This window comes from Carcharhinus amblyrhynchos, chromosome 20 (assembly GCF_965287045.1).
Source record: "Carcharhinus amblyrhynchos chromosome 20, sCarAmb.v2.hapA, whole genome shotgun sequence".
Lineage (NCBI taxonomy): Eukaryota > Metazoa > Chordata > Chondrichthyes > Carcharhiniformes > Carcharhinidae > Carcharhinus > Carcharhinus amblyrhynchos.
This window is the reverse complement of record NC_137343.1, coordinates 45,966,563-45,979,645: the sequence shown is the minus strand read 5'-3', so window position 1 is coordinate 45,979,645 and position 13,083 is coordinate 45,966,563. Positions and strand designations below refer to the sequence as shown.

The window sequence follows — 13,083 nt, the reverse complement described above, 5'->3', positions numbered from 1 at the left end:
GAGCGTAGAAGAATGAGGGGAGATTTGATAGAGGTGTATAAGATTTTGATGGGTATAGATAGAGTGAATGCAAGCAGGCTTTTTCCACTGAGGCTGGGGGAGAAAAAAACCAGAAGGTATGGGTTAAGGGTGAAAGGAGAAAAGTTTAAAAGGGATATTAGGGGGGGATTCTTCACACAGAGAATGGTGGGAGTGTGGAATGAGCTGCCGGATAAAGTGGTAAATGCGGGGTCACTTTTAACATTTAAGAAAAACTTGGACAGGTTCATGGATGAGAGGGGTGTGGAGGGATATGGTCCAAGTGCAGGTCAGTGGGACTGGGCAAAAAATGGTTCGGCACAGACAAGAAGGGCCAAAAGGCCTGTTTCTGAGCTGTAATTTTTTATAGTTCCTATGGTTGTTAAAGTTTAAAGCTTATTTATTAATGTCACATTAATGCTGCAATGAAGTTACTGTAAAAATCCTGAGCAGGAAAATGTCCAGCCGGATGTGGGAAGAACAATTCTCCAGAAGAGTGTCTCCAGGAGAGGCAGACAAACCTTCAGTTTAAGGTGTCTTATCTGAAAGATGGCACCTCCAATGTTGCAGCACTCCCTCAGTACTGCGCTGGGTATCGGGCTGGAGTATGTACTCAGCTCTCTTGACTTGAAGCAACAATTTTCTGATTCAAAGGCCAGCATGATGCCACTGAACAACAGCTGACACTTGCAACCACATCATATCAACTTTCTCATATTTATTTACTCAAACCACAAGTAGGCTTACATTAACACTTGAAGTTACGGTGAAAATCCCTGGGTAGCTGCACTCTAGCGCCTGTTCGGATACACTAAGGGAGAATCTAGCACGGCCAATGCACCTAACCAACATGTTTTTTGGAGCGTGGGAGGAAACCGGAGCACCCGGAGGAAACCCATGTAAGATTTGGAAAAAAATGTGCAAATTTCATACAGACAGTGACCCAAGCCGAGAATCTAACCCGGGTCCCTGGCGCTGTGAGGCAGCAGTGCTGACCACTGTGCCTCCCTGTGTGAGCCTGCAGAAAGACTGCGGGCTAAATAATTGATGAGTATCGAGAGATCAATCTTGTTTCACCTCATAGCTAAACTGATATTTTCTAGCACAAGCCATTAGACAGATATGAGAACTTTTGCTTCTGTTTCTCTCCAGGGATCTGAGGACAATGCAATATTTTTTATTGCCCCCTGAGCTGGGGTCAGACAGAACCCAATTGTACCTTGGCCTTCCTCTGGATAGTTTGCTTTGAACTGGGCAGTGCATAGACTTACAGAGCTATGGGTAAAACCTCCACCAGGACTTTAGAATCATAGATTCATAGAACCCTACAGTGCAGAAAGAGGCCCTTCGGCCCATCGAGTCTGCATCGAACACAGTCCCTATCTCCTACGTATTATACCCACTAATCCCTCTAACCTACACATCTCAGGGCACTAAGGGGCAATTTCTTAGCATGGCCAATCAACCTAACCCGCACATCTTTGGACTGTGGGAGGAAACCGGAGTACCCGGAGGAAACCCACACAGACACGAGGAGAATGTGCAAACTCCACACAGACAGTGACCCGAGCTGGGAATCGAACCCAAGACCCTGGAGCTGTGAAGCAGCAGTGCTAACCACTGTGCTACTGTGCCACCCAATTTATAAACTATCTGAACGTTGGAGATAAATGAAAATCCCTCGGTCAGGAACTTCCTCAGGGCCGTTTAGCTCTGAGGTGACTTTCCCGGAAAGGTGTCAGACAAGTTTAACACGAACATCGCGAATATTCTCAGAGAAATGGAAGTGACTCTGAGGACAGTTCCTGACTTGAGACATGCAGCAGAGTTTTAGAAGTAAAATCTACAAATAAAAGCACATTCCTTTTTAAAAAAATCGTTCATTAAAGGGAATGTTTGTGAATGAGGAAATTAAGAGTTATTTAAAATATTTTAAAACACAGCTGCGGCATTGGTGTGGAGAGATAAATTGGAAAATTCCACTTCAGGGAGATAAGAATATAGATCTGTGAGGTATTGTTGAGTTAGGAGAATATATAAACATACCTGGCACTGATTTACTGTATGACTTTTGACATTTTGACTGGAATTCTCCAGCCTCACCCACAGCTGGGATTCTCCAGTCCCGCTGCAGTGAACGGAGATTTGGCAAAGCACTAAATTCAGCATTCCCGCTGGTAGTGTTGACAGGCATGTGCGAAAACGGAGAATCCCAGCCTTTGTTTCAAAGATTATAGGTGAAGTAACAAAAAGATGGCATTTGAAAACTCCAGTGTTTGACACATTTTGTGTAATACTTTGAGAACGTAGTGATTGGGTGTTGCTGTAATGGCTAAATGGGTAAACACACTGTACGGTCGGCTGAACATAGAACACTACAGCACAAGCAGGCCCTTTGGCCCACAAGTTGCGCCGATCATATCCCTACCTACCAGGCCTATCTATAACCCTCGATCCCATTAAATCCCACGTACTCATCCAGAAGTCTCTTAAAAGACCCCAACGAGTTCACCTCCACCACCACCGACAGCAGCCGATTCCACTCACTCACCACCCTCTGAGTGAAAAACTTACCCCTGACATCTCCTCTGTACCTGCTCCCCAGCACCTTAAACCTGTGTCCTCTCGTAGCGACCATTTCAGCCCTGGGAAATAGCCTCCGAGAATCCACCCTATCTATTCCTCTCAACATTTTATAAACCTCTATCAGATCACCTCTCAACCCTTGTCTCTCCAGGGAGAAGAGACCTAGCTCCCTCAACCTATCCTCATAAGGCTGCTTTGCCTTATTTACAGTAAGAAGTCCCACAACACCAGGTTAAAGTCCAATGATATATTTGGCAGCACAAGCTTTCAGAGCGTCGCTCCTTCTTCAGGTGAGTGAAGAATTGTGATCACAAACAGAGCATTCATTGACACAAACTCAATTTACGAGATAGTTGGAATGCAAGTCTTTACAGGTACAGACAATGTGAGTGGAGAGAGGGTTAAGCACAGGTTAGGAGATGTGTAATGTCTCCAGACAGGACAGTTAGTGAAATTTTACAAACCCAGGCAAGTCATGGGGGTTACAGATAGTGCGACATGAACCCAACGTCCCTGTTGAGACCGTCCTCATGTGTGTGGAATTTGTCTATCAGTCTCTGCTCAGCGACTCTGCGCTGTCGTGTGTCGTGAAGGCCACCTTGGAGAATGCTTACCCGAAGATCAGAGGCCGAATGCCCGTGACCACTGAAGTGTTCATCAACAGGAAGGGAACACTCTTGCCTGGTGATTGTCGAGTGATGTTCATTCATCCGTTGTCGTAGTGTCTGCATGGTCTCCCCAATGTACCATGCTTCGGGACATCCTTTCCTGCAGCGTATGTTCCTCTGCCACTAGTTGGAAGCCTATTGAAATAAGTTAGTCACTGGATGAGCTAAAAATTGCTAAAGAGAGGCTGCCTGTAATTCAAACTGATAAATCACCAGGACCAGATCATCCAGGGATTTAGAGGATGGACATTGCAAGTCACAGGCCACTATCCTACTTAGGAAGTGCCGCAGGGTGAAAAATGTTACATCCTTGTTTAAGAAAATGCGCGTGGGTAAGCCTGGGAACTATTGACCGTTGGTTTAAACTCAGTGATCGGAAAGTATTTAGAAATGGCAAACCAGGAAGAAATTAACAGTCGCTCACACAGATCTATTTTAATTAAGGAAGACCAGTCGAGATTTGTTTATGGGAGGCTGTGTTTAATATATTTGTTTGGGCCTCTCACTGCAGTAAAAGAGGATTGATGAGACGTGTGTGGATTTCCTGAAGGCATTTGTTAAAGTGCCAGATAGCAGGTCAAACCAGTACAATAACAGTAGCAGTGTGGGTATGAAGTTACCCAATTTGAAAGGAGTACTTAACAATAAAACAAGAGTAGGTCAGTGCAATGAATGGTTGCTTTTCAGATGGGGGGAAGGTATCTCGGGAGTGGGGGGAGTGGGGGGGGGGGGGGGTGGGGTGGGTTCACAGGTATTGACAGGACTATTTCTGTATTAATGTCCTACACTTGGCTTCGCAGAGCAAATTTCAGAATAAGTATTTATGAACTGTGAGGAGGATGGTGATTTATTTATTGTGTCACCAGTAAGTGGGCTCACATTAACACTGCAATGAAAATCCCTAAGTTGCCCCATTCCGGCGCCTGTTCTGGCACACTGAAGGAGAATTTAGCACGGCCAACACACCTAACCAGTCTTTCGGACTGCGGGAGGAAACCACAGCACCCAGAGGAAACCCAGGCAGACACGGGGAGAGTGCACAAACTCCACATAGACAGTAACCCAAGCTGGGAACTGAACCCGAGGCAGCAATGCTAGCCCCTGTGCCATGATAGACATCAAGAGGACATAGACAAGCTGGCGGAATGGGCAAATAGTGAAATTTAATACAGAGTAGAGCAAAGTGATACATTTTGGTAGGAAGAATATGGAAAGATAACAAATAAACAAAAGATAGAGTTCTAAAAGGAGCTGAGGGACCTTGGGGTAAATGTATACAGATCAGCAAAGGTGACAGGGCAAGTTGAGAAAGTAATTAAGAAGTCATACAGAGTGTACAAAAACAAGGAAATGATGGTGAATCTTTATAAAATGTTGGTTCGGCCTAAGCTGAAGTATTAACTTCAGTATCAGACAGTGCACTTTAGGAAGGATGCCCAAATACTGGAGAGGGTGCAGAAAAGATTGAAGAGAATGGGTGGGTGGTGATGGTGGTGGGGATGGGTGGGGGTGTGGAGCAGTTGGTGGGTGGGGGTGGTATGGCAGCAGACACCATGGAGAGAAAAGAATTTTAAAATACCCGACCTATGTTAATCTACCCAGTCTGCTGCAATGACAAAGGGACAGTTTCTTATATCGCCCAGCAACACCCCCCGCCACCCCCCCTCCGTCTGACAAAGATCCCTCCCTGACAGTTTCTGCAGCTTCTCACTGTCAGCTCCTGCAGTGCGTTTGTGGAGTCAGAATTACTGGCGTGTTCGATTACCCTGACTCTATTCTTGGGAATGATGTCAGTGAGGTTCTGATCTCAAAGGAATGACTCATCGCTGGGTTGGTGCCAGGAGTCGACACGAACTGAATTATCTTATAATCGGAGAGGGGCCAAAGCTGAGACGGGCATGCATATAAATTGCAGCATTTAATTCTGATTCTCATTTCTGACGTAGGACCCCGCCACCCCCTCCCCTCCTGAAAAAAACAAGGCTTTTTATTAAACAAACCTGAGTCATTTCTTACCCTGGCACCATCAGTATCTGCCAATCGCTGACTGCCTCCAAAGATCATCTTTCCGTAGCTTCGAATCGAAGAGAAATGAAAGTTGACAGTAGCCTGAAGCCATTGGCAGCTGCTGTGATTTACTACAAAAATAAGGCAAGGGAAGTACACACACACACACACACACACACACACACACACACACACACACACACACACACACACACACACACACAGGGCCTCGGATTCAGCATGGGGGGGGCAGGGGGAGGTTTGCTAAATAATCCGAATGCCCTTCCTAAAGTCTTCTTCCTGATGTTTGCCCCAACTCTCGGAATCGCAGATGGCAATCATCAGTTTCAGCCAGGGCCTCGAGATGAAAACTGGGGTTAAATTTTAGAGAAATAGAAATTATAAATACAGAAGTCACATTAAACCTGTGGAGAATCTGCACTGGACCATACTCACAGTGCTTTGCATATTACAAGGTGACCAGAAAAGCTGCAAACAAAAGTTGGCAAACATCATATTCAAACTGAGAGGCTAAGCAGGCTGGAGTTCTTTCTCCTATGGGTGGCACGGTGGCACAGTGGTTAGCGCTGCTGCCTCACAGCACTAGGGACCCGGGTTCGATTCCCAGCTTGGGTCACTGTCTGTGTGGAGTCTGCATGTTGTCTGCGTGGGTTTCCTCCGGGTGCTCCGGTTTCCACCCACAGTCCGTAAGACGCGCCTGTGAGGTGCACTGGCCATGCTAAATTCTCCCTTGGTGTACCCAAACAGGCACCGGAGTGTGGTAACTAGTGGACTTTCACTTCATTGCAGTGTTAATGTAAGCCTACTTGTGACACTAATAAATAAACTTAACATAGAAAAGAGAAGGTCTAATGGAGATAATGGAGGTCTAATGGAGGACAGCAGGACTAGGGGGCACAGCCTCAAGATAAAGTGGGGGGGGGGGCGGTTTAGAACGGAGTTGAGGAAGAACTTCTTCACTCAAAGGGTGGTGAATCTCTGGAATTCTCTGCCCGTTGAAGTGGTGGAGGCTACCTCGCTAAATATTTTTAAGACGCGGGTTAATGGGTTTTTGATAAACGAGGGGATTAAGGGTTATGGGGAGAAAGCGGGAAAGTGGAACTGATCCACTTCAGATCAGCCATGATCTTATTGAATGGTGGGGCAGGCTCGAAGGGCTAGATGGCCTACTCCTGCTCCTATTTCTTATGTTCTTATGTTCTTAGATCTTTAAAATAGTTTGATTGGGTTAACACAGAAATGATGTTTCTACATATGAGAGACTCCAGGGGTCATGCATCAAAGGGTCATTAATAAATCAAATCAGGGATTCATGAGGAAGTTCTTGCCTGCACTAGAGAATGGTTATGATGAGAGCGGCACGGTAGCACAGTGGTTAGCACTGCTGCTTCACAGCTCCAGGGTCCTGGGTTCGATTCCCGGCTCGGGTCACTGTCTGTGTGGAGTTTGCAAATTCTCCTCGTGTCTGCGTGGGTTTCCTCTGGGTGCTCCGGTTTCCTCCCACAGTCCAAAAGATGTGCGGGTTAGGTTGATTGGCCATGATAAGAAATTGCCCCTTAGTGTCCAGGATAGTGGAGATTAGAGGGATTAGTGGGTATAATATGTAGGGATATGGGGGTAGGGCCTGGCTGGGATTGTGTGCAGTGCAGACTCGATGGGCCAAAGGGCCTCTTTCTGCACTGTAGGGTTCTATGATTCTATGAAATTTGCTACCATAGGGCGATGAGTGGTGAAGGTACATTCAAGAGGAACTAGAGAGAAAGCGGATGGTGATGGCTAACACGAGGGGACATAGCTATAACTTAAGGGGTGGTAATTATAGGACGGGTGTCAGAGGTAGGTTCTTTACTCAGAGGGTAGTAAGGGCGTGGAATGCCCTGCCTGCAGCAGTTGTGGACTCGCCAACTTTAAGAGCGTTCAAATGGTCAGTGGATAGGCATATGGATAACATTGGAATAGTTTAGGTTAGAGGGTCATTAGATTGGTTCCACTGGTCGGCACAACATCGAGGGCCGAAGGGCCTGAACTGTGCTGGAATGTTCTATGTTCTATATAGAGGGTTGTGCTGACAGAGTTAGTGTGGAAGGAGGCTACAGTGGAGCATTTGGGTTGAAGAGACTGGTCCTTTACTGTAAATTCTATGCAAGTCCTAACTCAGGACTACCCAAACTGGAGGCAAATACCAATATCTGACTCACCAATCTGGGCTGTCCAGTTGCCAACTGTGACGAAACGTATTCCTGGAGATTTCATCACATGACTTGCTCCCGCCATTAGTCAGCCAACAAACACTTCCATCTTTGTGAGGCACTGTACACCAACCTGAAAACAAGAAGACTCATTACCCAATTGGATGATCCTTTGACTGTCAGTCCACTTCCCATTTTCAGTATTTTTATAATTCCGGAAGAGAAATGTTCAAAGAAAACAATGTTTTTTTGAGAAGTCCCCAATGATTTTTCTCCAGTGATGCACATAACGGTGTCCTGGGGATTAATTTTCGAATCCTGGAAACTCCAGGCCAAATCTGAAGAGTTGGCAACCCTACAGTTGCTACAAGTCACATTCCTGCTTTTATTTTGCATCCAACTGGCATTGCGCGAACCTGGCAATTGGGAAATATCTGTGGACACAGCCCAAATCAGAGCATCCAGATCTGTCTGATGTCTTGAGAGCTTGAGATAAGCTGGAATAGTTTGTCCAATTTTGGGCACCAAACTTTAGGAGGGACTCGAAGGCTTTCAAGAGGGTCCAAGGAGATTAATTAGACTGGGTCCAAGGTCGAGGGATTAAGTTACAGTTTGATAGTTTCTCTTTATTTACTCTGTCTCCAGAGGAAGACAGATCTAAGGTGGAAGAACAAGAGGTGACAAGAAGAAAATCTTTTTTGTGCAACTTGAAACTTGGATTAAGACTTGGAACACACTAACAACTGAACTTCAACCACAGCCTGCAAAGGTGCATTGCAGAAATACTTTGAAGAGACAAATGGTAGGGATATGGTGAAAGGATGGGGCTGGAACTAACGTGATTGTTCCACTAAAGAACTGAAGCAAATCGGATGGGCTGATTGGCCTCCTTCGATTCTGTACTCTTCTATAAACTAACAGGCTCCTTATTGTAAATGTTATATGCAATATATGGTTTATGGAATTCTTCAGGCTCCAACCATTCATCACTGAAGTGGAACGATTCGAGTCTTTGTCCTCGCTGCTGGCAGTTTATCAAATCTATCCATTTGTGCAGATATCTGATGGCGGGGGAGGTGGTCTATGTTTCCATCAGTGGTGATCATCTGATAGTTCTTTGTCAAATGGCACAAACGGTGAGGGAACTGTTCAAACGGTATATTCACAGTCAAGTCCGATCGAAAAGGTGAATTTTAGCAATGTCAGGAATCAGACTTTGACCTATTTGCAATGAAACAGCCACAAGGCATTGACCAGGAATCCTGTCCCAGTTGGACATCAGACACACAATGTCAATGATTCAAAATGATCTGAACAATTGTACTGCACCATCACGTCCTGTTGCAATGGTTTGAAAGGAGAGTTTGGATCCTAATGCTATCCTGTCCATAGATATTTGTTCCAAGCTCTGTAAAGGCAGTAGGTCTCCACAAGAGAAGAACTTTTACCTCCTTCCAATACATTGGTCAGTACTGCAAAGTACAATTAATTGTAAAGTGGACGCAGATGTAATCTTGCAAAGGATAAAGAGTATCTAAATAGAGTGGGCTGTGCTTAATTAACAGCTTGTTAGGGTCAGGGATAGTTCATTGTGATCCTTTTCCACAGTCCAGACGAAGGTACTGGGGGAAATGTCTGTAAGTTTGTGATTAGCACAAAGGCTTGAAGTGTTACGTCCTTGGATGAGAAAGAAACAGCCTTAATGCAATCCAGAGATCTTTGAATATGAACACGTTATTTAATAATCTGTACTAAATGTGTAAACTTATCTAGCTTGTTGGGAGGCCATACTTATAACATTATAAACAAACATTATAACAAAGTAAAGACCCTTTCGAACCAAGATGAGGAGGAATTTCTTCAGCCACAGGGTGGTGAATCTGCAGAGGAGGCAGAGGTGATTGAGTGTATTTAGGACAGAGATAGCTAGGTGTTTGATTGGGAAGGAGATTAAGGGTTATGGGGACAAAGTGGGAGAATGGGGTTGAGAAACTTATGACTGAATGACAGAGCAGACACAATGGGCCGAATGGCCTAATTCTGTTCTTATATCTTATAATCTGATGGTCTTATTCCTGGTACAGGACAGCAACTTGTCCAATCTGATTGGCTCAATGAAATGCCACATTATTTTCAGTGTCATTATTGGGATTGGCTGCACCCTGTATTGATCAACAAAGAACAACACAGCACAGGAAACAGGCCCTTTGGCCCAACAAGCCCATTCCGCCATTTCAACATTCAGTGAGTGCCTCATTCCCATCCTTCTTCTACCTACAACTTTTGTCTACGCCTCTTGGACTCCACAATAAAGGGGCGCAAATTTAGGGAATTATGTGTGCACCAGATTGAGGGAGGTCTAATTTAGGGACAATTTGTTACACCAATCAGCCTAAAAGCACATTTTTGGGGTGTGGGAGGAAACCGGAGCACCCGGAGAAAACCCATGCAAGCACGGGGAGACTGTGCAAACTCCCACAGACACCGACCCAGGTCCATGTACCTGCACAGCAAACAAGGCTCTCTAACACTCCAATTCCTTTTGCCCTGTGGTATGTTACAGATCATTCATGGAATTCAAGTTGCTGTGGCTACATGTATTTTTCACATGCGTGTTGTAGCCTGAAGCTACAGATAGTGATGGTAGGGACAACATTCTTTCCATCACACAGCTAACTAGGAATCTCTCCCATTCTTCCCGTTGGCGACTGGCATGTTGGAAGTGATACTCAACCTGTTTGGCCACGTTATAAACATACCTTCCTTGGTCATCAAGTCCTGAGGGGGGATTCAAACCCAAAGTTTCCAGCTCAGAGGCAGGAATGTTACCCACTGCACCACAAGACCTCCTTTGGTTAATGCCACCACATATTTATCCCCTAATCAACATTGTCAAAACAGATTATCTGGTCATTATCACATTGCTTTTTATGGGAGCTTGCTGTGCACAAATGAGCTGTCCCATCTATAATGAATGATTGGAATATGGAGAATTTGGGACATCTCATTTGAGACTTTACGTAGAGAGAGGGTTGGGGGGAAATCAGTAACCAGAGGATGCAAATTTAAGGTATTTGGTTAAAGAAAAAGTGCAAGATGAGGATACTTATTTTATTCAGAGGGTTGTTGTGATCTGTAATACGTGACCTGAAAAGGGGGAGAGGCTGTTCAATGGTAATTTTCAAAAGGGAAGTTGAGATATATACGAACACACACATGAATATATCTACGTAAAAGGGAAACTTTGCAGGATAATGAGGAAAATGTTGGGAATGGGACTTACTGAGAAACTCTTTCAGCAGAGTCAGCAGGGGCTCAATGGGCCAAACAGCCTTCCTCCTGTCAGTATCATTCTACGATTACATAGAATAGAATCCCCACAGTGCAGACAGAGGCCACTCAGCCCATCACGTCTGCACCGACTCTCCAACAGAGCATTGCAATAGTGACTTAGATCTCAAAAATACGTCAGCGGCTGTAACATGCTCTGGGACACCTTGAAGTCATGAAAGGTGCAATAAAGTGAAAAGCCTACTACCATTAACTTCCATCTTCCTCATCATTTAATCCATTTCTGTTCTTTCCCCAAGCTTGATGCCTTCATTGCCTTTTTAAAAAAATGGAAAGATTTTATAAAAAGACTAATTATTTGTTTGTGGAATGTGCATTGGTGACAAAGCTAGCATCTACAGCCAATCCCTAATCACTCTGGTGAAGGTGATGGCGGTGAGCTGCCTCCTTGAATGGCTGCAGTCTATGTCCTGTAGGGACACTCACAGTGCCATCGGGAAGGAGGTCTCGGCTTTGACACAGTGACAAAGAACAAAGAACAACGGGGCACGGGAAACAGGCCCTTCGGCCCAATGAGCCCGCACCGCCACTTTAACATTCCGAGTGCCCTCCTCTACCTATGACCTTTGTCTACGCCTATTGGGGAAGATTGAGGGAAGACTCGTTTAGAGACAATTTGTTACACCAATCAGCCGAAGAGCACGTTTTTTGGGGTGTGGGAGGAAACCGGAGCACCCGGAGAAAACCCACGCAAGCACGGGGAGAATGTGCAAACTCCCACAGACACCGACCCAAATCCATGTATCTGCTCAGCAAACAGTGATAGTCACTGAGCTCTCGTGTTGCCCGTCAGATGGTCCAGTTTAAGTGTACACTAACAACGTGAAGCACTAGGCAACTCTCGAAGCAACATCCAAGAGCAGACCTCGCACAACCCACCGCGTGCGTGCCCCTTGTTAGACAACAAGGCGGACCGAATCCCCTGTGAAGTAAAAGAAAAGACATCAATAAACACGCAAAACTTAGACAGACATTTACGGAATCCCCAGAAGCTCAGAAGACAAGTGAGCCATGAAATATGTTGGAAGGTCCATAGGAATCAATTGATTCCCAGGGATGTTCCAAGGCTCTTGATCTTTATTTAAAACAGTCTCCTGTATCCCTCCATCTCCATCCCTCATGTGCCTATCTAGGTAAGCCTTAAACAACTCCAGCATGCCTGCCTCCACCACCCTATGTGGCAGTGCATTCCAGGCTCCCAACCACCCTGTGTGAAAAACCTCCCTCTAACATCCAAGTTATACCTCGCTCCCCCCCCCTCACCCTAAGCCCGTGGCCCCTCGTAATTTTTGTATCCAACCTAGGAAAAAGCTTATCTCTGTTTACTCTATCTATACCCTTCATAATCTTATACACCTCTATTAGATGGCCCCTCATTCTCCGTCTTTCTAAGGAGAACAGCCCCAATTTGCCCAATCTCTCCTCATAGCTCAGTGCTTCCACACCAGGCAACATCCTGGTAAACCTTCTCTGCACTCTCTCCAGGGTCTCCATGTCCTTCCGGTAGTATGGCGACCAGAACTGGACGCAGTACTCCAAATGCAGGCGAACCAACATTCTATACAACTGCGACATTAGACGCCAGCTTTTATACTCTATACCCCTCCCTATAAAGGCAAGCATACCGTAGGCCTTCTTTGCCACCTTCAAGGACTTGTGTACTTGCACCCCCAGGTCCCTATGTGTTTCTATACTCTTAATAGGCCTACCATTTATCGTGTAACTCCCCCCTACGTTACTTCTTCCAAAATGCATCACCTCGCATTTATCTGGATTAAATTCCATCTGCCATTTTTCTGCCCAGTATACCAGCCTATCTATATCCTGCTGTATTGCCTGACACTGCTCCTCACTATCAGCAAGTCCAGTCATCTTTGTATCATGACAGTGAGATAATCAGGATGATGTGATTTGGAGGGGAATTTGTGATGGCAAGAGGTTGATGAGTCAAACAGCCTTAGTAATTACTGTCAGAGCTATTACTATGCAATTGATTCCTGTTACTCACAACAGCAGGTTAAAGTCCAACAAGTTTATTTGATAGCAAACCCTCTAGTTTTCGGGGTTTGCCCCTTCGTCAGGTGAGTGGAGAGTAGTGGTCACAAACAGGGCATGTAAAGGCACACACAGTTTACAGGATACTGATTAGAATGCGAGTCTTTACAATATACAGCTAACCACTCTGCAGAAAATGCAGAGATGGAACGTGCATTATTTTTCCAGCACTGCCTTGATTATTTATT

General features: G+C 45.3%; 1 long non-coding RNA gene across 1 annotated transcript in view; it reads right to left on the bottom strand.

The window, feature by feature from the left end:
* LOC145356198 (uncharacterized) overlaps nt 1-5,430 on the bottom strand; it is a 35,150-nt gene extending 29,720 nt beyond the window's left edge. Inside the window, exons 1-2 of the long non-coding RNA XR_013889074.1 lie at nt 5,289-5,430; nt 3,219-3,407 (exon numbers count right to left, since the gene is read on the bottom strand). This is a non-coding gene — a long non-coding RNA (uncharacterized LOC145356198). The remainder of the gene's footprint in view (nt 1-3,218; nt 3,408-5,288) is intronic.
* Between the last annotated feature and the right edge of the window lie 7,653 nt (nt 5,431-13,083).